Source organism: Colletes gigas, unplaced genomic scaffold, assembly GCF_013123115.1.
Source record: "Colletes gigas isolate AHSC1104 unplaced genomic scaffold, ASM1312311v1 Colletes_gigas_Sc00012, whole genome shotgun sequence".
Lineage (NCBI taxonomy): Eukaryota > Metazoa > Arthropoda > Insecta > Hymenoptera > Colletidae > Colletes > Colletes gigas.
In genome coordinates, this window is record NW_025106641.1 from 5336561 (window position 1) to 5362950 (window position 26390).

General features: G+C 44.0%; 1 protein-coding gene across 1 annotated transcript in view; it reads left to right on the forward strand.

Annotated features, from left to right (window-relative positions):
• LOC122398942 (protein turtle-like) overlaps positions 1-26390 on the forward strand; it is a 265915-nt gene that overhangs the window by 56548 nt on the left and 182977 nt on the right. The gene's annotated exons all lie outside the window — the stretch shown is intronic.

Sequence of the window (26390 nt, forward strand, 5' to 3'; positions counted from 1 at the left end):
CATAAAACGCCGATAAATTCAGCTCGTGCGGCGTCGATCGGCCACGGGGCGGAACGTGCGCCGCATCCTCCTCGCTCTAATTACCAGTACCGATTTTTTTACGAAACACAGACTGCAACTGAATGATAATTATCGTTCCATATTAATCGTATGACGTCTGGACCAAGTTTCTGGGGTCCTCGTTTAGAATCGTCCTCGACGTTTTCGGGTTCATTTATTCTAAAATTGCAAACTTGAAACGACGGTCACCAGTGACCACCATCGACGTGTTGATATAACAAATCTAAATTCATTTAAAAAAATATTTAATTCCCTTAACCCTTAAGTGGACTCTCAATCTCAACTGAATTATTTTACTTAATATTGATTTCTACCAAATTGGTAAATGGAAATCGACTTTCCTTGAAAGTATTTAAAAAATAATAAACTAACAGGGGATTGCATACATTTTCAAATAACTACATTGAAATATTATTAAATAAATGTGGAAGAGTGGAATATCGAGGGCTAAATAAAGTGAGAAAGTATGGGGATCGAATCGAAGTAGGTTTCTGGGGTCCCGGGAATGCGTATAGGTGTTGTTTCCAATTAAAGTTTAATTACTGTAGGGTTCGTCCGGTGCTCGTTTCTTTCGGGGACACTTTTTACAGGGCAGCGGGAAGCATTAACGCACAGTTCGAGTGCCGCGACACTTCCAGCTCGTTAAACGGCGTCGGGAAACCCGCGGCACAAAAGCCTTTTCCGCGCCTTTCCGACACTTTTCCACCCCCGTGCTCTCCCTCCTCGTGAAAACGCGCACGTAGCCGACCGTGGTCGCCCCGGCCCTCGTTCCTTCATTTTTCTACCCGTGCCCGGAACACGAATAAATCGTCCGTGACTCGGTGCAAGCTTAATTGAACCCCCGTGCCATCTACGTCGCGTAGAAATTATTCATTTCTCTTCGTTACGTCACGAAACAACGGAGAACGAGAGTGGCCAAGATCCATTTCGGTTCCAGCAGCGCGTTAATCGTTAAGTGTCTCGAATTAAATGAAATTCTCATGAAAGATGGTGAAGTTAATTTTAATTTAGCCAAATCAGTTCGAGTCCGTCAGCTCGTAGAGTTTTGGAGAGTTGACAAAGGTAAACTGACACATACCCTCTTGTTCGATTCTCCAAAGCTGCCCAAAGTAATTTCGAGTCGAGAATGGAAGGCTCGCATTTGCCTTCTCGCTCTCGAATAACTGAAATCCGACCTCACGCCAACGCCATACGATTTGGAATCTCGACTGGTCTTTATTTCTATTTTTTTTTTTTTTACGTGGGGAAATCCTCATGGACACCCGCCGGCGGGTAGTGCCGGACTCTTACCGGCTAAAACCCCACGGTGACCATCCACAGTCGCCTGGCGGGGGACCGTGAACTCTAGTGAGCCATCACAGAGGCCCCTCTCAATGGGAGGCACTCCTCCCAGCGCATTTCCAGTGAACCGCAGGCGCCTGGTCACCAACGCTTGCGGCCTCGTGACATGGGACTAAGCCATCGGCCTTGGGGCCACGTAGGCCATAGGATTCATCCACGGACAACTGGCCAACTCGCGGCAAATATCCCATGCCCCAACTCATTCACATATACATTAATACCAGCGTTTGGTCCGCGTATCTCCGCATCCCATCCCAGCGGCTGTCCCTATCTGTCACCTGGGGACGCGCCACGTAGGGGTTCACCTCCCCCGCCGCCTGGACAACCAAACGGGTGTGTGGTGGTAGTTCTTTCTAACTATAAGCTTTTCAACTTCGATCGACGTCGATGCAAGGACCGAGGATCGACGAATTTCTCTGGTCTCTGCTGGTCTCTGCATGCCACTGCTTGCCACTGCTGGCCTCTGCTGACCTCTGCCAGCATCTCCTGACGTCTGCTGCTCTTTGCTGCCCTCTGCTTGCCTCTCCTGGTCTCTGCTTGCCCCTGCTGGTCTCCGTTTGTCTCTGCATGCCTCTACTGGCCTCTACTGGCCTCCGCTGACCACCCCTGATGTTTCTGACAACGTATAACGTTTACTACATGCTACTGCTTGCCCCTGCTGGTCTCTGCATGCCACTGCTTGCCACTGCTGGCCTCCACTGACCTCTGCTGACTTCTGCTGGTCTCTGCTGACCACTGCTGACCACCCCTGATGTTTCTGACAACGTATAACGTTTACTACTTGCTACTGCTTGCCCCTGCTGGTCTCTGCACACCACTGCTTGCCACTGCTGGCCTCCACTGACCTCTGCTGACTTCTGCTGGTCTCTGCTGACCACTGCTGACCACCCCTGATGTTTCTGACAACGTATAACGTTTACTACTTGCTACTGCTTGCCCCTGCTGGTCTCTGCACACCACTGCTTGCCACTGCTGGCCTCCGCTGACCTCTGCCAGCATCTCCTCACGTCTGCTGCCCTTTGCTGGCCTCCACTGGCTTCTGCTGACCGCTGCTGACCACTGCTGACCACTGCTGACCACTCCTGACAACTTCTCGCATGACATATATGTATTAACCTTTGTGTAATATAAATCTACTGCAATAAATGATATAATTTCAAAGAATTCTATGTGTTCTCATCATTTTTTACCTTTCTTTTCCTCTCCAAATCATTACCTTAGTTATAAGACTCCCTGAAACTCCTTGGTTTCCCTGAACCCACTAGGAAGTCCTGAAACACCTCGGAAGTCCTGAAACTCGGAACTTTGCTAAAAATTCAGGGTTTCCAAGAATTTTCGTCGTTTCCAAGAAATTCCAGGACTTTCCAGTTGTTTCAGGGCTTTCCAGTTGTTTCAGGACTTTCCAGCTGTTTCAGGGCTTTCCAGCTGTTTCAGGGGGTTCTCGTTGTTCCAGGGCTTTCTCGTTGTTCAGGGCTTTTTCGTTGTTTCAGGACTTTCCAGCCGTTCCAAAATTCCAAGGTGTTTCAGGGCTTTTTCGTTGTTTCAGGGCTTTCCAGTCGTTTCAGGACTTTCCAGCTGTTTCAGGGGTTTCTCGTTGTTCCAGGGCTTTCTCGTGGTTTCGGGGCTTTTTCGTTGTTTCAGGGCTTTCCAGCCGTTCCAAAATTCCAAGGTGTTTCAGGGCTTTTTCGTTGTTTCAGGACTTTCCAGCCGTTTCAGGGCTTTCCAGCTGTTTCAGGACTTTCCAGCTGTTTCAGGACTTTCCAGCTGGCTCGGGATTTCCAAAGGGGTTCCAAAATTCCAAGAAGTTAAATGAATAAGTATCGTTTATCGACGGTAGATATGGCGGTGGCGATTTTAGGTTCATTTTAGACTTTGTTATGAAGAGGACATGATATGGGAAGAGGTGGCGCGTATCTTATAACTATGGGAATGCTTTGGAGAGGTAAAGAAAGGTAAAAATGACGAGAACACATCGAATTCTTTGAAATTATAACATTTATTGCTATAGATTTACATTATACAAGGCTTTAATACATATACATCATATCAGAAGTTGTTAACAAGGATCAGTAGTGGTCAGCAGTGGTCAGCAGTGGTCAGCAGGTGCCAGCAGAGGCCAGCAGAGGCCAGGAGAGGGTTGCAGAGACCAGCAGGGGCAAGCAGTAACAAGTAGTAATCATTATATGTTGTCGGAAGCATAAGGGGTGGTCAGTAGTGGTCAGCAGAGGCCAGCAGAGGCCAGCAGGGGGATGCAGAGACCAGCAGGGGCAAGCAGTAACAAGTAGTAATCATTATACGTTGTCGGAAGCATCAGGGGTGGTCAGTAGTGGTCAGCAGAGGCCAGCAGAGGCCAGCAGAGGCGAAGCAGAGACCAGCAGAGGCCAGCAGAGGCCAGTAGTAATCGTTATACGTTGTCAGAAATATAAGCAGTGGTCATCAGAGGCAAGCAGTAGCAAGTAGGAATAGTTGTACGTTGTCAGAAGTATCATAAGTGGTCAGGAGAGGCCAGCAAAGGCATGCAGAGGCAAGCAGTAGCAAGAAGTAATCAATTATTTCATCCAAAGAGTATTTAACAACTCGTTATATCGTAATGTAAAAGAATTATTATTTTGAAGGAACCAAACATTAAAGACAATTGAAATTACACATTATTCGAGTTATACAAATTTCGTGTATGTAGGTTACACGGTCCACGAAATATTGATGAAAAATTCTGGCCAGTCGTTCATCGAATAATGACGAAGGAAATAACGAAAAGCAGTGATTTCGAATAACAGAGACGGATCGGCGGACAGAATGTAAGTAAATTATCGACATGGCGGTCAAGCCACCTATACGTCGCCCGGCCGATATAAAACGCACACAAGCGCGCGAATAATATGAACCAATGATTATCTCGATGACGTATGAATATGCATGCAGCATGACGTTAACCTCTCCGCCATCTCGTTTCGCAGTCGATGCGAACGTGTCCGTGTGAAACCATCATCGCTTTGCCGTACGGGCGGGAACAGTGTAACCGCAAATGTTCAGTTGCACAGTGGACGAAGCTGTGCCCGTCGGCACGTTATAACAATCTGATGGATTCAGGAACAGTCGACGCGTTATTCCGCGAATAAATCGCGAAGGAATTTCGACTCCAACGGGCCAACATTCCGTGGACCGCTCGGTAATCATTTCAAATATACCTCGACAACTATTCGTTTGTCGCTCTACGAGCTCCAAACACCTTTTACCGAGCGTCCGGTGCTCTTTCGAACTCCAGAGCGAAATGTTTCCCCGTTTAACGAACCCAATACGACCCACACAACCGGAGAGATGGGCAGAATATCGAAAAACCGATCAATGTACCGTGGTTCATTGAATCGAGTCACTTTTGTTCGAAACATTTTTCTATTACACCAATAGTTCGCGAGTAATTCGATATGGCATATCTGTGAAGTCGAGGGAATATGTATTGGCCGCTCAAGGCCACCGAGGAGTTATTCTCGCAGTACGAGTCGCTAGATGCAACCAATTAGAACGACGAACGTTTGATTTAAATATGAACTCGGGAGCTCGCGGGATATGAACTTGGCACTGTTTGCGTTTCGAGGCTGCACCGGTAATCGGAAGCTCGATCGTTTACGCGCGGGGCTCGATTTACACTGGCAATCGCGGGTTAGGTCAAATATTATTCAGTGCTGTAGAAATGCATGCACGCTGCGAGTTGACGTACCCATTATTTGGTTTATGCTACCGCCGAGTTTCGCGAAATCGAGTTCGAAGGCCCCAGCGTGATTGTGCGCCTCGAGTCCTGCGGTCAGCGTTGCGAATCACGAAATTAGGAACGTTCCATCGACTCAAGATACTTCCAAGATTCTTTAATCGATACTATAATAAATATTTCGAAGCTCAAAACTGGTTCACACTGCTCCTGCGATTCGAATGGAAATATTCCTTGCGTTTCGAAAGGGGAAAGGAAAATGGTGGCGAGTAATGCGAAGCTTTGCCAACGGGACGATTGAAACCGAGGGTCGAAAAGGATTGAAAGCAGAGAGACCCCGTCCGACAAAATGTATTCTCACGGGAACGAACAAATTCCATTAATGCTCCCGCTAATATGTATCTGTAATCGAATGAACGTCGATCGAATTCGATTCGACCGCGGCATCCCTGGGCGAGTTCAAAATGGCGAAACCAGTTCGAGGGAGTTGAGAAACAGAACAGCGAAAAAATAAAGAGAATTCGGGGCTGCGAAAGCTATCGATAAAACGAAGGGAAAGGAAACAGGATTATCCCGTATCGAAATGTTCTGTATCCAGATATTTTTTAAATTATCCGACGTTACGATTTCGTAGGATTTGTTGGTCTCTGAGCGGCCATTCCGCCGGTATCTTTACCGAAATCACTTTGGTAACCCTGCTGCGAGGCCATTCGTGTTTGCGGGAACGGAAGTGGCGATTTCATCTGTCGGCTCATAAAAATAGCAGTTACATCGACGTTCGTCCCAGCGGGCATAAAGTCGTATATTTCCAGTGGATCTGAGTCTGGGGGAAAAAGGATATGGCCGATGCGATATCCAGTCTTTGGTATTCCCTCGCGCGGAAACAATCGCGAGGTTTGACGGATTCCCGGGAGTTAATAGACCGAAGATGACTCCCGGTTTCTGGAATAACTTCGTTGAAAATGGTGGACTCCGTGGAAAAAGGGACTCGGAACATTTGGAAAATCGAATCCGACAGGACGGACTTCGAATTGGATTTTGTTCATCGGTGACTCGTTAAATAAAAGTACCAACGTCGATTGTGAAATCCAATGCATCATAAGGAACAAATAAAATTGATCTGTATTTATAAATAATTGTTACGAAATAAATTGTTATACACGAGTCTTGTTGATTGTCCATTATTGAAATAAAATACCTGGTTGTGGGTTAAAAAAAATTTGGAAAAATAAAGTGACCTTGAACGGCCAATCGATTCTTCCTCGACAATGATCGATGCGACTGATCATTGAAACGAACCCTGGAATGGTCTGCGATCCAACTTTTACTTATTACAACTCGTTGCACCAACGATAATGTAATCTAAGGGCTATTCGATACTGCAATATGATGCTCGAGATTTGATATGGATCGGTATTGATAGTACATCCCATCGCCATGTACTAAATCAACAGCTTCCATTACACCGATTAATTAACCGAGAGGAATATTTTCGTTGAATTAATAGCAACCGTAAGCAGATACAAGCAAACGCGAAGTTGACACTGTTGCAGCTACTCCCATGGATCTCAATATTTGACAAACGAAGGTACTCTGGGAAGGAGGAAAGGTCAAACGGAAACGTGGATCTATGAATACTATAATGTAGGAGATTTGTGTTGAATATTTGTGTCACGCTGTAGTTTGGTTCAATGTTAACTTATGTGCGAAAGGGTTGAAAGTGTTTTGTTAAAAAAAGGAAGGGGTTACTAGGGGCAGCGAGACAACGGGCAGAGAGTAACGAGTGATTGGAAAAGACAGAAGTGATTTGAATTTGTGTGGTCAATTAATGTGATTTTGATTTGTGTAATAAGATTGTGTGCTTGGTGTATTTCAAATTCGTTCATTTAATTATATTATTTGTACATTTGTTCCAAATACAATTCTCTTTTTTAAATCCTACAATAATATAACCTCGTAATAAATTACGAATATTAGTCCGCCAGGAAAGTAAAAGTTCATTCATGGTCGAATTGTAAAAAACAACCCTTGTGTCTAATTTGTACCAGTAGAAAGTTATTTCTTGCATTTACAATGTTTCACGTTTTTTTCTTTCAAGAGGAACTTTAAAAACAGGGATTATATTTTATACCTGACAGAGAAGGGACTTTTAATTTGATCGTACAACTTGTTTTCCAAGCGCCTGCGACGGCAATCGAATTTCATACGTTTCGAGCGACGTGAAATATTGTTCTTCTCGAAAGAAAAACATTTTTTATTCGTCGTGCTTGAAGTTGCATGGACAATTTTGAGATCTACGTAAAACGTTAAAAACTCCGATTCAAGCTGGCGCGTGGGTGTCGCGGGTAAAAACGCCTACGTCCAGCTGGCCCGTATTTTAATTGCAGCTAATTAATGTAATCCCAAGGTTACATTTCGCATTTCCCGCGTTATTAATTCCCGCCCGAACGGGGACTTCATTTATTAAATTAACTCGCACCGCGGCGATAAAAATCCTACAGCGAAGTGCAACGATGGAGGGGGGGAGGGGGAGGGAGCCCCGTTGTTCGGTAATTAAATATCAACCGCGATCATGTTTTGGGATCGTTAATACGATCATGCCTCGCGTAAAATAGCAAGCCACGTATGAATAACCAACAACTGATACGCAAACATATACGATTTATTATAGAAACAGAATTCTATTTGATCGAAATATTATTAAACTGGTAACATAATTTCGAATATAAAATATCATCAATTTGGTCCCATATCTTAATTTTTGTCACCCTTTCATAATTATATGTACATCCCCGTTCCTCTTACTCGTCTGTCCAATTATACTCGATAATTAATATCGACAATTTTATAAGTGTGCTGGAATAATAAAGGCTGTAAACGTGTCAAATATAAATAAAATACGCTCCTGCATCGACCATGGGCGTTATCTTCCAAGGGGTTTGTGGATGCAAGGGTGGAGGGTGAAAGTAGTGAGAAATGGAGGCCGCGGCTTACTTCGATCCCGCGTAACGCGTTGGTAACTCTCGTTTTATTTCGAAACGATGAAAAAGCGCCGGTAACGAAGGTTTGCGGAAGTAATTAACACAAAGCTTCTTATTCGAGGAAGTTTCGCCCTTAAGCGTAACGCGGAAGTTTATCTGGCCGATACAGGCAGGTTTATAAACCGTATTAACGTGTTAATTGAAGCTCGCCCCGGTCCCGGTCGCGCGATAAGATTTCAGAGTGTTTGCGTCGAATAGCGGCGTTAACAATTGCAGAGCAGAGGCGGCAAAGGGACTGAGCGTCAAATAATGGTTCTCTGATTCCGCAAAGGAAACGTTTTATTCGAGCTTCCGTTACGAAGGTACGGGAACAAGTAAGCGTTTAATACCCTATTAGAAACATAAGATTCCGGAAGGATTTTATCCATTTTACAGCGACGTTCCCCATCGATCCAATTTAGATCAATAATATATTTTTCTATTATTCGAACGCACCGAGGCCATCGACGTCATTCGAACGAAAGCAATAAGAAGAAAAAAAAAAAATTCCGATTCGATGCAACGAGACAGTTAAATGGGGTCTCATTTAGCTATGAAGGGCAGTTTTATTGAACTCCGATGGGGATATTAGCTGACAGTGATTGCGAACGGGGTGGAATCGAAGCTGGAAGTTAATTGACAAAAATTGACTGCCGCAATTTTCGCGGTACTCGGCCCGTAATAAAGGGATAAAATTAAAACTAGAAACTAATTTCGTCCGGGGGGGAGGGGGAGGGGTGGTAACGATTGCAGGCGTGTTTTCCCGATAATACGCAGTCGCTCTTTTCTGCTGTAAGGAAATTAGAATTTATTTGGACGCTCGCGAAATACTAATTAACATTCCGACGAAATAACGAGCGTGTTACGGGGGACAGCGGGGGCCGTAGGGCGAAACGTTCCATTAATTTCGAATAAAATCGAAAAGCTGTCAGGTCCTCGACGACGAACGCAACGTTATGAATAATGAAAGCGTGAAATCGGTTCGGTGCTCGTTCTGTTTTCGACGCGCCTTCTGAGGCTGGTTAAACACGGAATACAGAAACGCCCTACATTTTCGTCTCGATAGCTCGAAATTTGGTCATTGAAGTTGCTCGAGGCTGAAATACAATTCTGCAAATTATTTAACAGGAAACTTTACGCGACATATTCACCCACGGAGGAACTGGTACAGTTGCAAAAGGGGTCTAATTGGACGCGAGAAAACATTTTTCCAAACGTGAAACGGATCCTCGGGACCCGGGGAAACCCGAGTGGCGGAACGTTCGCGCGTTTAATCGCGCGGGTCCAGAACTTCTGGGGCGCAAAAGTCAGAGAACCGAAACAAAGGGAGGACGCAGGGGGGGGGGAGAAGGTTAGAGCAAACTCTGGCCAAAGAGTTGAGTAAATTTGTGCCCGAGTTCGTTAACGAGATTCAGCGGCGGCGAGATTCGAGTGCGTACGTTACACGCTTTAACTGCTAATTTAATGAAGAACGCGAAAGTGGCGTCGCGGCGGAAAGAACGTGGTCCGGCGCGGATCAGAGCGGAATGTAACGCATTTAATTGCCCGTGTTTTTGCTACCCGTGCCTCCTCCGCGCGGCAGGAAGCATTTTTCATCGCTGGAACGGTCTCGATCCGGCGGACCCTGGCTCGCCGCAACCACTGTGCGTGAGCTAACGAATTCACAAGGCGTGCCAAGGGCGGGTTAGGGCGCGTGTAGCGTTTAAGCGCCCTGTCGAAACAAAGGAACGTTTGTGGGATGCAACAGCAACGGGGAGAGGGATACGGAGTTATCCGACGCAACGCCATAATCTGTTGTCTGGCGTGCACATCACAGGGTCCTCCGGGGGGGGGGGCTTTGTAACTCGAGACCTACGCTGATTTTAATACCGAAGACCACACTTTGAACGATTGCCACGAGATTTCGATGCTCGTGCCCGTTTACCTCCAACACAATTAGGAATATGGCGCGCCTCGAGCCACTTTGGGGACTCCCGCGTAGACGTACGCGCGATATATGTTGGAATTTTTGGAATTACGGACGTCTTTCGCTGGTATTTCCAGGAGACCAAAGTTTTTGTTTGTTCATGTTGATCTTTATAATCTTGGGAGACTTTTTACAATTTTTTTTAAAAATAAACTTTGGATACGTTGGCCAAAATGCAATTTTTGAAGTGCAAATCAAGCTCCTTGCGTGTATGACATATTTATTGTATAGATATGAATGCATCGATGCCGTATAAAATTTTTAAATATACTGATATGTTAAAAGCTTATAAAATATTATACGTCTTCACGCTCTGAGGCTTGTAGCATGTTTAATGTGTCGAGCACAGTCCATATGAACAAACACACTTACATGTGTGATAGAGTAGGTGACTAAATTTTTCAAATCGTCTTGAAAAAATTATACGCAGTCGCAGGCGTCAATTACAATCATTTTTGGTGAATAGACATACCCCCGAAATCCTGCACACTTTCGAGAAAAAAATTCAGTAGGTGCAATAATTTTAGGAGAAAAAAAAATTTCAAATCGTTCTGGAAAAATTATTTTTAGTTGTAATGGTCAATTGCAATTATTTTTGGTGAATAGACATACCCTCGATATCCTACACACTTTCGAGAAAAAAATTCTTTACCGAAAATATGATGTCTGACCATACCGTTGATATGTTCCCCTGAAATTTGATGCATATCTTTAAAAAATCATAACTTCTGAACGGATTGGAGGATTTTAATGTTTCGACAGGCAAACAACGCGTATTTTAGTGGAGAATATGTAGAAATTCTAAGAATATTCAAAATGTTGTTCCTTGACACCATAAAATGAGAAAAACCCCATGAAAGTGGTCCAATCTTCAAAGGACCATAACTTCTATAATAGTGAATATATTTCAATGAAATTTAATAGTGAAATAGAGCTCATGAATACCTACAAAAATGTATTAAACAACGTTTCCGTACAGCGTCAAATAAATTTATTAAAAATCGACAGAGTAGTAGGTGCAGATGGGATGATACTTGCACTTAACCTGGAACTGTCTCAGCGAGCTCGTCGATTTTTTCGACCAGCCTCCTGATCGACCATCGAACCGGAAGATCGACAAGGCGGAGGTTACGCGGGAAGATTGAATTTCGCGGTGTATATATGTAGTACACGATTCGTGCATTAGGCGTTGACCAGTTCGAAGACGGAAGAAGCTGTGCCAAGAATCGAGCGCCGTATAAATTCTTCCGGAAACGATTTTTCTTCCATCAGGGTCTGAATGCTGGTGTGGGGGATCGATAAAGAAATGTCGCGGGTAATGTTGACGAAGCCGATAGGGTCGAGGGAATATAGTTCACGCTTCCGCGAGGAGTCGTCGAACTGTTCGTCGAATCGACCGTCGAACGAACCCTCGAATTCGACCAATTGTGGACGGGGGACGATCACTTCGGGCTTCCACTGTTTTGCATTCAATCTACTCCGAGCCTCCCCATTATTTGCCTCGAGCCACTCTACATACACGCAGCCCTCGCTCGAACCCTCTACACACCCCGTAACACGTACGTGCGATGCCTTTTGATGGTTCACCGAAATGTCGATCATGGACGAGTTGTGGCGTGTCAGGGGTTCGCCGAAACTCTCCACCTAAAAGCCCCGCTACCCTATCGACGCCTACGTCTCGCGTATATTAAGAAACAACAAAAACGATTTCATTTTTTGCTCGGTAACACTCAACTATCCTTTCGTGGTCTTTTAGTATTTTAAATTAAATTATACAGGGTTAACCAAGTTGAGTGTCACGCCTTTAAATTGAGATAGAACACAAATTTTTTTATTTTAATAGAAAGTCCACTTCGTGACATTAATCGTGGAACACAATGTCATTCAATTTTCTATTACATTATTACATAATTGGGGTTCTATTTCATTAATAATCGACTATAATATTGCTTTCTAGCTCGTTAATCGTTTGTGATTTATAGACATAAAATTTACTTTTTAAAAACCCCTAAAAAAGTCTAACTGGGGAGCCAGTTGATGTCTCCTCGAAAACAAGCTCGAACGGAACTTGAATGTTTCTAATAATTTTCTACAATTTGTACACGTTGCTGCACAGAAATATAACAAAGAAGAATCGAAGTGTCACCCGTTGAAAGATGCGTCACTCAATTTGGCTAAATTGAATAAGAGCAGATATAAATTTAGTTTCCACTGGCTTGTGCAGGTTCTAAAAATTCTTTGTGCCCTTTTTATTTTATAAATTGATACAAGTTAAAGACAGCGGTTGGACCTAGTTTGGAGTCCAACAGAAGAGTTTGAGAGTCTGTTCGAAACCAGAAATAAATATTAACTGACGTCTGTCGTTGAGAAGATCCAGGGCTTGCTTCGACCTAATTTGTTGGACAAGCTTTCGCGAAAGGGGAAGAAGTCGTTGCTCGATATTTAAAGATCGTATTTTGCGAGGGAAAGAAGCAAACGTGGGGTCAACGTAGGTTTGCGTGGTATGACCATTTCGTTCTCGGATGTCTCATGCAGGTTAAAGACGGAGGGCTGCTGGTCAATACTCCCCCGACGCGGCTATAAAACTTCCCCGAAACAGTTTACGATCTATAAAAAAGAACTGACGTACAACCACGAAAAACTGAACGTCCCTGGGGCGATCGGTTACTTGGATATACGTCCACGAAGGACGCGCTTCTTTCAATTTGTATCCTGTTCCATCAGCCAGCGAGGATTTATCTATTCCTATTTGTTCCTTATCCCTTTCTATCAATCAATTTCAGGAATTCTATTAAATAAAATTACATTCTGTTACGTCGATGGTGGCCGGAACGACTGATATTGATATTCCAAACATTTCCTCGAAGAATACTATACGAAATAATAAAAAATAATCCTCGACTTTATATCTTTACTGGAAACGAACGTTAACGTTTGCTTCTCGCTGGAATCAGAATCTTAAACTGAAACAAGCTTCGAGTTCTTAAGCTCTGAAAAATTAAATTTTATTTGTGATTTTCTTAAATGTCGAAACTGGCGATTGCAGTGAAATCGTCGCGAGAAATATCCTTCATCTATCACCGTACGATAGCACGAAAGTCTCTGAACCTCTCCAAAGAACTCTCGATATAAATGCACTCGAGCCTCAAATGTCCAAACACGAAGTTCTTCGACTTCGTACCTTGCAGTACTCGATCGATCCTTGTCACTATTTGGACTTCGAACTTATTTTCACCAATAACAGAATATTGATTCGCGACGTTCTGCAGCAACATCCGCCTACGGAAAATAGGATCCAAGCACGAAAGAATCTCCCCATTCTGCTTTGATCCAAAGTATACACTCACACGATGGCTTTTAACGCGTTAAACGCGCAGCTAGTTTTGTTTCGCTTTCCATTTAGGCGTCGCGTAAATACGGAAAACCTGTCCGTCTATCGACAGGAACAACGAACAGACACTCTGTTTTCGCTTGAAACGTTTCAATGGAATCCATTTAAATCGCACAGACACATATTCTTTAATCTACAGCAACGATTCTTAAAATGCACATCCACATTGTTCAGTGTATCATTGCTCATCTGTGGCTCATTTCAAGTACGAGAATTGGCTAGAATGCAAAAAGACACCTCCATATTTTAATCAGTTTTTCAACAAAATGGACCACCGTGCAACGTTCCGACTTATCGCCAGCCGTGCACCAAAATGGCCGCCACCAGCGAGTGACACAACGCGACAGGAGTCTCGGGGTTTCCCCAAACCAAACTTATTTTCCCCCCCAGACAACAGAATATTGATTCGTGACGCTGGAAATGCAGCGACCCCGTTCCAGCATCCGCGTCCGCCTGGAACCGGCCCCGTTGACAGAAAATTCGATCGAACTGCGGGAAATCCGAGCGTAAAAAAAAAATTATGCTCGGCTGTGACACAGTGTCCCGGACGCTAGCAGCGCGAAGCAAAACCGCGCCGATGGTTCCCGGGTACGACGGGGGACCGTTGGCTGCGGGTGAAATCCGGTGTCACGCGATCGTCGACCGAAGGACGGATAACAAGCGTTTAACGTATTTTCGCGAAAACATCGGTGGGTCGCGTTTTTTACCCCCGGCGCGTGTCTCGTCGTGGAAACATTCGCACCCGCGGAACGAAACGAACGAATAAACGACGCGGCGCGGACCCGTTGGAAAAAAGCTCGCGATGTTTGCTGTCAATACGCGCGGAACTTGCTGCATTTTTGTTCCGCGGGATCGGTTCTGCGGCCGTGGGTTTTCAATTGGAAAATAGCGCTCGAGAGTGGATTGACCGGGGCCATTGTTGCTAACGCGGGCACAGGGCACTGAACTGGCTATAGAAAAATGTCAATTCCCGCCCGTGGATGGACGGTTATTCGACAGAAGGGGGTTGAAATATTTCTTGGAGCTGTCATTTTCAATGATTGGCCACTCTTCGAAAGGCTGGGAACAGCGTAATTGTTGCATGATTGTTGATGTAAGAAAAAGTCGAAGAGTGAATTTTCAAATAAAAAATGTTATACTTGTTGTTATTCTTATTCTTTCATAAGGAATCACCTCCCGACCGCTTGTACACGTTACTCGAAGCCACACTCTATAGAAACAGGTGGTCGATCGAGTACTTGCGAGAGAGACAGGTTGAGCGTGGCCCTCTGCTGGCGAGCGCTGCTACTATCATCATCTCCAGAGTCGTGTTGGAAGTCACTGCTCTTTTCAACGAAATAAAAAGTTGCTTTCGGTTGGTTTGTCATCTAAATCTCCTCCATTTTATGTTACTCTGTCAATTTCTGCGTCCAACTAATCAAATACAACTTTTCTCGCGTTAATACGCGCAGGTAAAATTCTTGAAAGAAAAATGGCAGAGGAAGCACCGTTTGATCCCTTTGTCCGTGTCTCCAATTATCGTCGCGATCTCCCAGGGGCGTAGCCGGTGGGATCCTCCCGTTAGTATTTACCTGTCCGTTTTTCTTTTTTTTTCTGTTTGCGCTCCGTCCGGAGCCACCGCGGCGGAAGAAAAGGGTTCCCAACGGCGGGTAATGGAAGTCGGAGGTATATTCGTAGGCAACGGAATCGGATGGCGGCGCAATAATTACAGTCGTTCCGTTTTGCAAACACGTATCGTTCCGCGGTGGGCTGCCACGCGGTGCGGGTCCTCGAGAGCGGAAAATTTCGATGGAGGTGGAGCTTAACAATTACACGATCTGTTACGCAATTTCTCTCTGGGGATCGAGTGTTCGCCGGGCCGGGAAATCCATTGGCAAGCCGCTCGTTAATCAATTCTACGCGCCGATTGCGAGGCATTCGTGGCTTCGTGAATAAAATGCTCGCTCGACGCGACTCTGTTCTCCCCCACGCGAACCGTACACGGTGTCTCGGAGACCGGATCAATTTTACACGACACCTTAACGCGTTGACGGCCGCTGTCACTTACACGTGACTACCACGGCCGCGACCGTTTTCAACAGCTGTCGCGCGCATCTGACCTCGCTCTTTCAATTTTCGAGCACCCCTTTACCGTTTCCTCGACTTACCAACCCCTAACTGATCACCCTGCGATTCGTCACTGCACCCCTTAAGTAAGGGGCTCCTTTGTGCAAGTTGCGAGACATGAGAAACGTTACAATTCTTTCTCGTAGCTTACTTAACTACATCCTAATTTTAAGTAACTGTTTCTCACTGCTATCTCGCTCTCAACGAACACGTATTAAAAAATCTGACCGTAGATAATTGGAGCTCGCGTGAAAGTGAAAGTAGTAGTGCAATTACAATTCTTATTTCAAGGCGCAGCAATGTACCCTTTAACTAAATTATTTTCTTTGTTTACAAAATCAAATAGAAGTTTGAAAGCCCCTGAATCATTTCTGTCATCCGTCCAAGAATTTGCCGCGTCGATTAACCGGCTCGTTTCAACGTTCGAGTCCCTCAAACTCGGGCGTAAAGAAAAAAAAAAAAAGGGCCTCGCGAACGATAAAGGGCGCTCCTGTCATTATAAATTTTCACGCGACAGCTTTTCCACGGCTATTAACTCGCAGCTTTTAGGAAGGCGGCATCTCCGCCCCGCTATTAACCGGGCGCGCGTCCTTTTGCTTCGTTCCGAGCTACCCTCTAATTTCGCTCGGTCACGTAGTTACAATTCCGTGGCTCGTCCTCGAGGATAACGACAGCTCTCCCGCCTCCAACGAAGGTCGTCGTCTCCGAGGGCTATCGTCGCTCGAAACCGTTCCCGACGCCCTTTCTCCACGCTCTACGGCGTGAATCTCAACTGCGAAGATTCAACGTTCGCGCCTTGTACTTTTCGCTACTGCCTCTCCTCGCGCGCTTAATCGGAGAAATACTGGAAGCCGTGTAATTGCCAGTGATTCCAAGACGAAAAATAAGTCGAAAGTAAGGGGGACTCGTTTTTCGTACGACGCTTCCTTTCGGTAGTAAAACTAGTTTCGAGATTTACTGGCCATCAAGTCGTGTCTGACCATATATTGATGTTTTTACTTGCGTTCGAGTTTTCGATAATTGTGCTGCAATTTTTGGGAACTTCTGGACGACTTGGCCATGAAGAATGTATCCTATGCAAGATAGCATGAGTAGATTTTCGAGATTTACTGGCCATCTAGTCCTGTCTGACCATATATCGACGTTTCTACTTGCACTCGAGTTTTTGGTAATTGTACTGCAATTTCTGTCGACTTCTGGACGACTTGACCATGAAAAATGTATCCTATGCAAGATAGAATGGGTAGACTGAAAAACTAGCTTCGAAATTTACTGGCCATTGAATGGCGTCTGACCATATATTGATGTTTTTACTTGCGTTCGAGTTTTCGATAATTGTGCTGCAATTTTTGGGAACTTCTGGACGACTTGGCCATGAAAAATGTATCCTATGCAAGATAGAATGAGTAGATTGAAAAACTAGTTTCGAAATTAACTGGCCATTGAATGGCGTCTGTCCATATATCGACGTTTCTACTTGCACTCGTGCTTTCGATAATTCTACTGCAATTTTTGTGGACTTAGAGAGAACTCGATCATGCAAAATGTATTCGATGCAAAATAGAATGACTACATTAATAAACTAATTCCAAGATCAATTAGCCATTGAATGGCGCCTGACCAGATATCGACGTTTCTACTTGCCTTCGTGTTTTCGATATTCGTGCTGCAATTTATGTTGAAAAATGGGTGGTATTCCACAGAATGATAATATAATCATAAAATGTTTTCTAGTTCGTTTCGCCGACTTATAAGTTAATATAACTTAGAAGATAGAGTTAAGGAGTCGTAGGACTAGACTTTGTTTGATATTTTCATTCCTGTTCTCCCGGATGTTCCATTCCATCGCGTGGGCGGTTTTCTTTTTCCATTACCCTCTCATATTTTCCTGCGTCTTCGCTGGCCCTCTACGTCATACGTTTCCGGCGTTCCTATTGTTTCGTTCCCTCCTCTCTCGTTCACCCCTTGCTCCTTCCATTTTTCTTGGGCGGCCATTCTTCGTCCTTCGCCGCGCTAGCTACCCTTTCGCCCCTTGCTTTCGGCTCTTTCCTTTGTATCGCGTCCAGTCTACTACCTTTCCTATTGTTTCCGCAAGCTATCTTACGCTCTCGCTTAGCCGAGTCACCGTCCATTTTCGTCTTTCCTACTCCCGAAATGCGGCAACTTCCCTCTGCTCTCCCGTATCCTTTCCATTATTTTTCTTTCATCCCCCATGTGACCTTAATTCCAGACCCTGTTTTACAGTTCTCTTGGTTTTTTCAGTTCCTCCGTCGTCCCCGGGTCTTCTTCTCCAAATTTACACTTCAATTTCCTCGATATTTCACGTGCTTCCTTGCCTCCCGCCGCCGCTACTCGGGGCTTCTATATTTCACTTCTTTTTACCGTCCCTCTGTGTTCCCGGTGTCGCAATTTATTTCTCAACCTGGCCTCTGCTTTCCATCGTTCTTCCTTTTGCATTATTTTTACCTCCCGCGCAGGGCAACGCTCGCGAAACTCAAGTCGAATCGTTACAGCTACTCTCGACAAAATAATAATAAGGACCAATTACTGTAACATAAAATTTTAAACGAACCAATTACCGTTAGAAGTGTTACAAAATACTCGCTGTATTTAACGCTGTAGTCTCAAAAAGAATTTTGATTTGAGAGATCCCAACGATGAATCCTCTCGACGAGGCAAAGGCATCGATTAAAATCGCGGGTCTGTTTTTCGAACGAAAGTGCACGCGACCCCCCGCGCCAGTTTATATACTCCGATCGGGGAACCAGGAGGACGGAAGTTTGCACCAGGCAAATTCAATTCAATTCGTGGCAGAATTTCGAGTGGAAAATTAAACGTCTCGCCGCGCGTCAAAAGGTCCCCAGCTTTTGGATATCGTCACGTGTCTCAAGGTCGTTCGACGCAACCCACCCCCTCTCGAGCAGACACCACCCTCTTCGACGGTGCTCTCGTACTCGTACTCGTATTCGCGAGCAGAAAATTGACAGTTCCACTCGACGTAAAATTCAATCTCGCCAACCCCCCCCCCCGTCCCCCTGGCAGTTCCATTTACGAGTTAGTTCGAGCCACCTAGCGACCCTCTTGGCACCCTTCTTCGGTTTTGTGGCCATTCCGTTCCGCTTTGATGGCGTTCACTTTTGTTTTCGATGCTTTTGTCGCGCGCACCACCCAGACCCCTGTCGATTGCTCGTTAACCTCCTCCCCCTCGATAGTCCTGGAGGCTTTGCCGTGTTATTCGTTTGTTGTTCGAGCTGGACGAGTGGCTATCTGCAGGGAATAGGAGAAAGATACGGTGTAACGGTGGCTGGACTCTCGCGTTGTCAATCGAAGCGTTTTAACCTCTTCGACAGGAGATTCTCTCGATTGAATGTTCTTAAAATAGCTTGGAAGTTTAGTAGGTTTTCATGGATAAATAAGTTGCTTTATTCGGGGGATATCTTTCATGAAGGTTCTACGATTCTGGAATATTTGGAATAAATTTAAATCCTTACAGCACCACGATGACCCAGTTTTGTTATCACGTAAATTCCGTATTTCGAATTTAATTTTAAAATACCTTTTGAAACCCTCTCGAATTGCATTGGGATTCGTTTCATTTTATTATCTCTTCTTAATTTTAATTTTACTCGACAGTATTACCTCAGCAAAAATAACCTAAAATTCGCGTAGTTTCGAAAGGTACAGTTAAAATATTGGCTGCTCGTTGTCTGGAAATCCATTTTAATGATAGCGTTGTTCCCCGCCGATGACGATGGGACAGTTTTATGAATTATCCCCTGTTGATTCGCGCCGTTTCGTTATCAGAGCGATCGCGTTTCCCAGCGTCGGTCGAAGCTTAAATATTTAACCGGACGCAGCAGCGTCCATAAAATTTTAATCGGCTACGCGATTAAAATCCGCGGGGATATTCGATGGGATCGGCCTTTCGACGGAAACCGGTCCAAAACTTTCTTCGACATATTGCCAGTACTTTTCGTGGCTCCCTTCTTATTCGATTGGCAACGGTTACGAACGATGCTACCAACTGGCGAAGTTCAATTTGGGGAACGCTTAGGGTAACAGTTCGAACGTCACATTTGTATCTCTTTGGGTCGGGGAAAGTTTCACTGTATTAAACGGAGCAGCATGTTTAGGTAATCCGCTGACATGTTTGCTGAGGAATTATCGACAGCATATTGGACGAGGGGTCTCCCGACAGAGAATAGGGGACTTTCCCTTCCATATTTAGCTTGGAAGTAGAGCTCATGGATAAAATACGAAACGAATTTCTAAGAAAAATCGACACGAGGCGCTTCAATTTTTCGACGAAAAAAAAAAATTCTAAATCGTTCTGGAAAAATTATTTACGGCTGCGGGGGTCAATTACAATAATTTTTGGTGAATACACATACCTCCGAAATCCTACTTATTTTCGAGAAAAAAATTCAGGAAGGTGGAGAAATTTTTCGATGAAAAAAAGATTTTCAAATCGTTCTGGAAAAATTATTTTCTGCTGCAGGGGTCAATTACAATCATTTTTGGTGAATATGCATACCTGCGAAATCCTACTTATTTTCGAGAACAAAATTCAGGAAGGTGGAGAAATTTTTCGATGAAAAAAAGATTTTCAAATTTTTCTAAAAAAATTATTTTTGGTTGCAGGGGTCCATTAAAATCATTTTTGGTGAATAGACATACCCTTGAAATCCTAACCATTTTCGAGAAAAAAATTCCTAACCGATGAGGTCTGACCAAACGTTGGTTTGTTTCCCTGAAATTTTTCGGCGAAAGTAAATTTTTCCAAATCGTTCTAAAAAAATTATTTCTAGTAGCAGGGGCCAATTACAACCATTTTTGGTCAACACACATACCCACGAATTCCTACACATTTTCGAGAAAAAAATTCATTACCGAAAATGTAATGTCTGACCAGACGTTGATTCATTTCCCTGAAATTTGATGCGAATGTATAAAAAATCATAACTCCTGAACGGATTGAAGGATTCTAATGTTTCTAGAAGCAAACGACGCGTATTTTGGCGAAGAATATGTGAAAATTCTAAGAATATTCGAGAAGTTGTTCCCCAGCACCATAAAATGAGAAAAACCCTCATGAAAGTGGTCCAATTTTTTGACACGCTTACAAGGACGTGGGAAAAGCTATAGGGATCTTGTATAGGGACTTGGATCGTGATTCGCTAACATATTCGTTTGCCCGGCACCGGTGTACCGGGTTATCGCTTCCGAAACAACAGTTTCCGCAGTCGAGAAACAAATGAAGCGACGAGCATTAATAAGCGTATATTATTACGTATGTGTTTCACGATTTTGCCGGGGGCGCCGACGATATGAACACCGAATCGCTGACGCAGTAACCGAGATATCGCCGCAGCATCGCGGTTTACTCTCGGACTCGTCAGCTCCCACTGCGCGCGATAGTTAGGATGTCCGAATAACCGCAATTCATTCGAACAACGCGGCTGAAACTGGTCCACGGTTTGGTCAACGATCCGTGGAGCTCGAAAAATTCGACCGATCGGCTATTTCCTCGATTATGTTCCGCATGTACGGGCCCGCTTGTACCCGCGAAATTGTTCGTCCAAGAGTCAGCTACGCGGTCGTCCGCCCGAAACACGCATTTTTCACTTGAAAACAAAACTCGAACCTCGACAGGGGTGTGCAATCTGGGGTCTGGAAGATGGGCTCACACGTAATTGTAATTTTAGGCGAGGACAAACGACCAACCTTCAGAAAAATGCGTATCTGTGCTATTAGAAATAATCTTCTGAGTTATGGGGAAGTTTCTTTGCTGATAGAACAATCTCTTGCCTGAGTAAAAATGTATCTATTATTATCAATGACCCAAAATTCACGCAGGAAGTAATTTTGATAGAAAATTCAGGTTTTTAATTAAAAATTGTAAATTTAATATTGATTCACGAGGTGTACACTATAGGTTAATGTATGGAACAGTATGTAAATGGCCTCCATTGCTCTTTCGTCGAAATTTCGCATACATGTGGTTGAATTTTATCGATACAAAATCACTGCATTTACTATTACGAAAAAATTCCAAATTCTCCAGGCACCTAGTCGGATTGCTAATCATTTCCACCGTGTTCCGTGAGATCAGAACTCTATACAGATCACGAAATCCCCTTCATCCACCCGTTAAACTTTTCAATCTTTGACTCCGGACCATCGATCGCGAACTTGCGCGAGTTACAAACTGAAAATCCAACTTCCCCGCCCGGACCACGGCTTCTTCAAAGCCCTTAAACGGAATCATGCTCGACGGTTCGACCCGATACACCCGAAAATCTCGATACTCCTCGCTGAAAGGGTCGCGGCGCTCGTTACTCGACATCCGGGCGGTGTCGCAGCCCACCAAACAATAATTAGCTAAGGTAAATAATTGGCGTAGGTTCTGTCAGGCGTCTTCGGGTCCCCGGTTGCGCGTGTTATTTGCATACAGTCTCATTAGGCGGCGGTATAATTTGAATATTGCGCGTTACTCGCGCTGATGAGACGTAATTCGAGCGGAGGATCCGCGCCCGGGAACAATTCCTCGCCGTTTCGGGGGAGAATCGGGCGCGACTGTGGCTCCGGGAATCTTGATGAGGTATTCCCGCGAACAGATGGCCCTCGAAAAAGCCTTCAGACTCGCGAAACTTTCGTTCTTTCGTCGTTTGCTCGTCTCGTTAAATCCTCGAGGCGTCAAAACGTCTGCGATCTGCTATGAATTCCTTTAATTCCAGTAGCTTCTTTTTATTCAACGTGTGCGGGTCCAAGATTCACGCGAGATTTGAATTTTCCGCCATTTATGAGGCAATGAAAAAAAAGCGTGATGACAGTTCAGGGTTATTAAAAATGGAGGCAAAATAATGAGGCATTCCCTGGTCGTGTAATTACTCGTTTTGGTAATCAATATTGGCCTAGATCATGCGATTTTAATAACTACCAGCCCTTTAAGGAAGAAATTGATCACTCCATCAACAAAATTTGTTATCACCAAAGCATGGAGGTGCTTGAAAATGGTCGATTTTTATTTCCAAGCTTGAAAGTCAGTGCAATGAACAAAACGGCCCCCGTGGATTCCAAATAAAAAGACGTCGAGTCGATGAATACCCCGATAAAAATTTCGAACCGTGGAAAACATCACGCGCCGTTGCAAACGGTTTTCCAAAAGTGCGGCGGGAGTTAATATCGTTGCCAGATTGAATTAGCGGCGCGATGGCCGTGTAACGCGATTCATTCGGCCGTCGACGAACGATGAAACGGGAGAAAAATAAAAAATAAAACGAGTCTTCCACCGAATCAAAAATTGAATACGTTCGATCGGTATTTATTTCTCCCTCGTTTGTTGCGCCCGCCGTTTTTCCTCCTGGACGTTTGCTCCATTTTTGTCGGGCTGTAACGCGTGCGTTCACCTAGTCGCCGGAGGATTGATTGGCCGTTCCGGAAATGGCCATTCAGGTTACGGTTTTTAGACGGCACGCGTCCCGACGTAACGAAATCTGAAACGAGAACGCCTTGTGATTTATTCTCGACGCGAGATCTCGAGGAAACTGAATCTGTACAGAGAATACGAATTAAAAATAAAAAATATCTTTGCTCGTAAGAGATCTATTGACTCGGTTGTTGCAATCATTCCCCTGGGAAGGAACGCGTGGATTATTGGGTTTGCTAATAATTCAGGGGTTGGAAAATTCTTCTAATTGACGCGAAATTCGCGGAACAAGCGTCACGGATCGAAAGAATAGGTTGGAAACGAGGTATAACGAAATCGGTGACGCGTTGGACGATCCAGCGATCGCGGGACGGATAATTAGCCGGGCGATCGCGGGCCGGGCCTCTATTATTCTAACTTAATTAATCGGTCGTTTCTCTCGTCGGGGCATATTTAAATTATTCGCGTCGGTGTCAATTGAACGTACAAATAAGCGCGTCGCGGCGATCCCAGCGATCGATGAATTAATTATCACCGCAATGCTGACATTGGTTAATACGGCCGGTAATCTACACGCAACAGCGCTTTACGCGAGGGTAAATATGCTTGGGGCTGGACGATGTTTCTTCCAATAGAATGGGTCTATTTGGATTAGCCAAAAATTCCATCTATACGATCGTTCCTTACAATAATATCGGAACAATTCCAGCTAATACCACCCCTATTTGTAGCACAATTATACTTCTGGAGTTCTACTATAAATCTCTGATAGCAATCATGCCTCTAGAATTTTAATATAAAATTGTGGAGGGCATCCTTGCCTCTAGAATTCTATTATAACGCCTTGGAAGTACAATCAAGCGACTAGAATTTGATTACGAATCTCTAAAAACACAGTCATGACTCTAAAATTATATTATAGAATTATGATAGCACAGTCATGCCTCTAGAATATTATTATAACGCTCTCGAAGTACAATTAGCCCATCAAAATTTTATTATAAGCCTCTACAAACACAATCATGCCTCTAAAATTAAATTATAGAATTCTGATAGCACAATCGTGCCTCTAGAATTCTATTATAATGCTCCAGAAGTATAAATAGCCCCCTACAATTTTATTATAAGCCTCTAAAAACACAATCATGCCTCTAGAATTATATTATAGAATTCTAATAGCGTAATTGTGCCTCTAGAATTCTATTATAATGCTCCAGAAGTATAACTAGCCCTCTACAATTTTATTATAAGCCTCTGAAGTCGCAGTGATGCCTCTAAAATTATATTATAGAATTCTGATAGCACAATCATGTCTCTAGAATTCTATTACAAGGTACTGAAGGAACGCTTCTCGCAGAATTCTATTACGAAATTCTACGGTTACGATCATGACTCCCCATATAGCGTGTAATTCGTCCACTTTTGGAGGGTTGATATAAATTCAGCGATAGTGCTCTGGATGCATAATCTCTCCGCCGACGATAATGCTCTTATAAACCATTGCTTTTAATTTTCGTTATTTGGATTGTTGCCCCGCGGCGAATGGAGTTGCCGCGTTACGCTGAAATCTCTTTTAACGAAGACGTCCCGCGTAGGCGGCCGATGTGCCGTTTTCATGCCATAACCATAATCCTGTATTAACCCATAACTCGTGTGGCGAAGTACTTGTTACGTAACTGGGTAGGGTCAACGTATCGTCGCGTCTGTTCGTGATAGGGGCGAAAAGTCTGGAGCAGAAGTTCAGGATATATGAAATCTGTGGCGAATTGGAAGTGTCTCGTTTTTCGTGTACCTTTCTCTCGTTCTTTTACCAACAGACCCACAAAAAACAATTGGTAATTTTGTCGTGTTATCCTATAATATTATAGAGAAACAATAGTTGCAAATTTGGTCTACTCGCGAGACAATTGGCGGAGCGAAAGGGAAAGTGGTGGAGGGGGCGTGGCGTTCGAACTGTGTGGTGGGGGCAGGCCACCAGCGACCTTGAGCAGCCACTTGATTCTCACTTCACAAAAGAAACTATAACACCAAAAATTGAGCACTTTGTTTCGATGATGGAATTTCTTTTTGGTGAATATATAAAGAGTTTGGAACGATACTTAAAAATAAATTAGTTATTCCACAGTGGGACCACTATATCATACGTGTGTAATAATGCTGACTTTGGATAAATGAAATAGATATCCTTCAGATAGACTTTTTAAACGCCATAAACGTTGAGAAAATCGTTTAAATGCCCTATAAAATTCTAGATAACGAAAGGGGACGTGATCGTTTTGAGTTTGTAGACACTGTCACTCAATATAATGAATATTACGCGGTAGCTTGGAAACTGGAATTACAAAGTGCCCGGATTCCTCAATGCAAAACGAGAAGAGCCCGGCTCAAAGGCTGCCGGCTCTCATGTATCTTACGTCGACCAATTTTCCAACAGTTTTCCAGCGTTACGCTTCCAGCGTCACTTAGCGGTCCTTTGCGAGGCCGACGTTTTACGCGAAAATGAAATCTTCTCAATTAATTGTGTCTTGATTGTACTTTACCCTTTCGTTCGAGAACCGACGATGTTCGTAAGTTTGCAGTTTACTCCACAAACGTGAAACTTGCAAACATTTGCAATGGACGTTCTGCTAAACCGAAGTAAATAATATTGGATTTTTAATAGTGTTTTATTACTCAGAACCCAGACCCTCTATCAGTTACTTTAAATTTTACATCAAATATAAGAATAGTCTTGTTAGCAGTCTTTCGTTATTTATTGAAAATTAATATATTTAATTACAGTCAGTCATATTGGTTTTACACGCGTCGCGATATCATTTTCCCAAATCGGAACAGCGAGATGGAACCGATAACGTTAGGTTATGTAAAACGCGTGATTGGAACGCAGCTGACAGTGTACTGTGCAGAGATGACTTGTTGTCTAGGCAGACTGATTGGCTGTAGCATAATAACGACGCTTCTACTCTCGCGCGTTGTCATTATTGGTTCAGTCGATCGCAACCACGATTCTATCGCGTGACGAACGACTGAAAACGAAACACACTGGACGGAGTAAAATGAATCCATAGCGGTCGACATTGACGTAGACGCGGGTACGGAATATCGACTGCGAGTAGAACCGGAAAAATTGCACCACGTATCTCAATTTAATCCCGATACATTCTACCGTAATAACAATGTCAAGAACAAGCACTAGGCAAGCTACAAACTGCATTGGTGGAAGAAACATCTTCGACTCGAGGAGAAAATACTCTACTGTACTGGTTCGATGATCCACGATACATTTATTCATACTCGAATTTCAGAATATTTTTTAAAAGATAACACCAGAATTTTAGTATGAATCTCTGATGTCTCTAATATTATATTAC